This window comes from Grammomys surdaster, unplaced genomic scaffold, assembly GCF_004785775.1.
Source record: "Grammomys surdaster isolate TR1022 unplaced genomic scaffold, NIH_TR_1.0 166, whole genome shotgun sequence".
NCBI classification, from domain to species: domain Eukaryota; kingdom Metazoa; phylum Chordata; class Mammalia; order Rodentia; family Muridae; genus Grammomys; species Grammomys surdaster.
The window spans coordinates 11,313,739-11,317,760 of NW_021604614.1; the positions used below are offsets into that span (position 1 = coordinate 11,313,739).

At 45.4% G+C, this 4,022-nt stretch overlaps 1 pseudogene; it reads left to right on the top strand.

The window, feature by feature from the left end:
• The first annotated feature begins 409 nt into the window (after positions 1 to 409).
• LOC114619997 lies at positions 410 to 3,586 on the top strand (annotated as a pseudogene).
• The last annotated feature ends 436 nt before the right edge of the window (positions 3,587 to 4,022 follow it).

The following is a 4,022-nucleotide window of genomic DNA, read 5'->3' on the forward strand; positions in this document are numbered from 1 at the left end:
ATCTCCAAACTTCAAGTCCAGCCATGGGTTAAAATACTGATCAGTTCAGAGTCCTCAGGAGCTAACCAGCTCTGGAAACTCCCTCGCGGACACACCCCAAGATGGCTTCAGTAATCTGTTAGGCATTCCTTAATCCAATCAGTTCAGGTCGCTGGTCCGGATCAGCTGGGGCACCTGGCCACCAGCACTTACAGCTATGCGACCAGAAGGGGGGGAAAAAAAAAGAAAAGAAGGTTCCCAAACGCTATGTTTGAACTGAACACGTGAGACGAGGGATGGGATGGAGAACGGTGTCCTGCGCATGAGCAGAATGTTCTCTTGGCACTCGTCCTTACTACAATCTGCCAACTGTTCGTGTAGCCGCTTCACAGTGTCACGAAGAATAAGCAGACAAGATGTGAATGGAAGCATGAAAGAGCGCATGTGGGGCCAGCAAGAGGGCTCGCTGGACATGAGTGTTTGCCACTAAACCTGATGACCTGAATTTAATTCCTGGGGCCAGCATGACAGAAGGAGAGAACCAACTCCTGCGAGTTGTTCTTTGATCTTCTATATATTTGCCTTGGCATGTGTGCATGTGCATACATATGCAAACATATATATTTATATATATAAATATCAGATATATAACAGATATATATTTATATATGGTGTATATACTATATATAAACATGTATGTTGTATATGTACACAAATATATACAGTATACATAAACACATATGCTGTATATATACACACATACATATACATGTATATGTATATATCATATATGCATATATTATACACACGTTATATGTATATGTACATGTATATGTATGTGTATATGATAGAGTTCCACTGTATAGATTAGGGTGGCCTTGAACTCACAGAGAACTGCCTATCTCAGCCTCCTGAGTGTCAGGGCTGCTAGGTTATTCACTACCATGCCTAGTAGAAATATAGCCCTCTGAAAACAAAATTGATTGTGTGTGTGTTGGGGGGAGGGTGCATATCACACCCAGATTAGAGAATGACTTAGGGGAGTTGGTTCTCTCCTCTACCATTTGGGTCTCAGGGATGGAACTTGGGTCGTTAGGCTTGGTAGCAAGCACCTTTACCTTCTGAACCCTCCTGCCAGCCCCCTCCCCCTTCCTTTTATAAAAGAAAACTTGAGTTCCCTTGGATCCTGGCATCTAGCATGGCTCGGCAGGGGTACTGCCATAAACCATTGTTCAGTTGCTGAAGATAACCTAGCTCTCAGAGGGAGATAATCCTTTCTCATGGGAAACAGTAAAAGCAAATCTTATGTGACTTAGTGCCCTAACCTGAGGTTGTCCCACAGTTTTCAATGTAACCTTCAGGAGGGGAGTGGGTCCTGACAGGAGAGCTCATGCCTGAACGGTGCCTTTTTTTTTTTTTTTTTTTTTTTTTAAACAGGATTTCTCTGTGTAGCCCTAGCTGTCCTGGAGCTCACTCTATAGACCAGGCTGGTTTCGAACTCACAGAGCTATCCCTGCCTCTGCCTCCTGAGTGCTGGGATTAAAGGCATACATCATTTCTCATTTTAAGATTTCAGTATGGGGCTGGAGAGACGGTTCAGTGGGTAGGAACACTGACTGTTCTTCCAGAAGTCCTGAGTTCAATTCCCAGCAACCACATGGTGGCTCACAACCATCTGTTAATGGGATCTGATGTCTTCTTCTGGTGTGTCTAAAGACAGCTACAGTGTACTCATATAAATAAATATTTAGACTGAAGGAAAGGCCATCCAGAGACTGCCCCACCTAGGGCTACATCCCATATCCAGACACCAAACCCAGACACTACTGCGGATGCCAAGAAGTGCTTGCTGACAGGAGCCTGATATAGCTGTCTCCTGAGAGGCTCTGCCAGAGCCTGACAAATACAGAGGTGGATGCTTGCAGCCAACCATTGGACTGAGCAAGGGGTCCCCCATGGAGCAGTTAAAGAAAGAACTGAAGGAGCTGAAGGGGTTTGCAACCCATAGGAAGAACAACAACATCAACCAACCAGACCCCTCAGAGCTCCCAGGATCTAAACCACCAGCCAAAAAGAATACCAAAAAGAATATACATGGAGGGACCCATGGCTCCAGTCACATATGTAGAAGAGGATGGCCTTGTTGTACATCAACGGGGGGAGAGGCCCTTGGTCCTGGGAAGGCTCAGTGCCCCAGTGTAGGGGATGCCAGGATGGGGAGGCGGGAGTGAGTGGGTGGGTGAGCACCCTCATAGACGAAGGGGGAGGGAGGATGGAATAGGGGGTTTCCAGAGGGGAACTGGGAAAGGGAATAACATTTGAAATGTAAATAAATAAAATATCCAATAAAAAAAATTTTAAAAAAGAGTGGTTAAGAGCACTTGTTGCTTTTGAAGAGGACCAGAGTAAAGTTCCAAGCACCCACACAGAGGCTCACAATTGCCTGTAACTCCAGTTCTAGGAGATCTGATGATCTCTTCTGGCCCCAGAGCGCACCAGACACACACAAAGTGCATGTATACATGTAGACACTTATATACACACATAAAATAAGTCAGGGTTGGAAAGATGGCTCAGTGGTTAAGGGCACTGGCTATTCTTCCAGAGGGCCCAGGTTCAATTCCCAGCATCCACACAATAGCTCACAACAGTCTGTAACTCCAGTTCCAGGGAATCTGATACCCTCACACAGACATACATGCAGGCACAATACCAATGCACATAAAATAAAAATACATCATTTAAATAAAAGAACAGCCGACTGCAGCAGCCGAACACTGAGGCTGTGCTGAACGGGAAGGGGCTCAGCACCAGCACTCTTTACATTGGGGAGAGCCGCCTGTCTTGGTTAGATGGTTCTGGATTAGGATTCTCACTGGAATACCCCACCATTAGTTTACATGCGGGGTCCAGGGACCCAAATGCTTATCCTCAAGAGCATTTGTATGTTACGGTGAATGCCAAATTTGGAGAAGAATCAAAAGAACCTCTCTCTGATGAAGATGAGGAAGACAATGATGATGTTGAACCCATTTCTGAATTTAGATTTGTGCCCACTGATAAGTCAGCATTGGAGGCGATGTTCACAGCAATGTGCGAATGCCAGGCCTTTCATCCAGACCCTGAAGATGAAGACTCAGATATGACTATGATGGAGAAGAGTACGATGTGGAAGCACATGAACAAGGACAGGGGGACATCCCTACATTTTATACCTATGAAGAAGGACTATCCCATTTAACGGCGGAAGGGCAAGCCACGTTGGAGAGATTAGAAGGAATGCTTTCTCAGTCTGTGAGCAGCCAATATAATATGGCAGGTGTCCGAACAGAAGATTCAGTAAGAAATTATGAAGATGGCATGGAGGTAGAAACCACACCAACTGTTGCCGGACAATTTGAAGATGCAGATGTTGATCACTGAAGATGATTTTTGCTACTATACAATTCTGCTCATAACTGTAGGCAAGAACTTGGTGCCTCTTCACTCCAGAAGGGCTGGTGAAAGGCTTTTTTCTTCTCCAAAACTCATTTCTCAAGATAAACTATAATGAGACAGCAAGCTGACATCAGCAGAAGAGACTATGACCTCTATTAACAAAGGTGAACTAACTGAAAGGGTATTTGTAGTTTCTCATTTACCCCCAAACTTCCTGTGTCTAGCTATCTTCTGAGAAGGCATCTAACTCCTGCCTTTGCTGTGTGCAGTCTGTCAGCTGCAAGGCCTATGTGGTAAATGCACAGAGCTCACACTGGGTGAGAGAAGGCGAGGTGGTGAAGCTTAGATGTCGCTGGGACTTAGGGGAACTCTCTTATCCCTGAGATAAAAAGCAAAGGCCTCAGAGGGAGCAGCCCTTAGCATGTTCCACAGAGGCATGCGTCCTCTACTTGGGGCTCAGCCACATCTCGCCATGACACGATACTTGTGTGCTAGCTTCTGTCCCTCCTCAGTTACCATCAGCTCTGTTATGTTCTCCCAGGTTAGGTCCTTGACTGTCCACCCACTTAACGTTAGCTTTCTGTCACAGAATAAATCATCTGAAA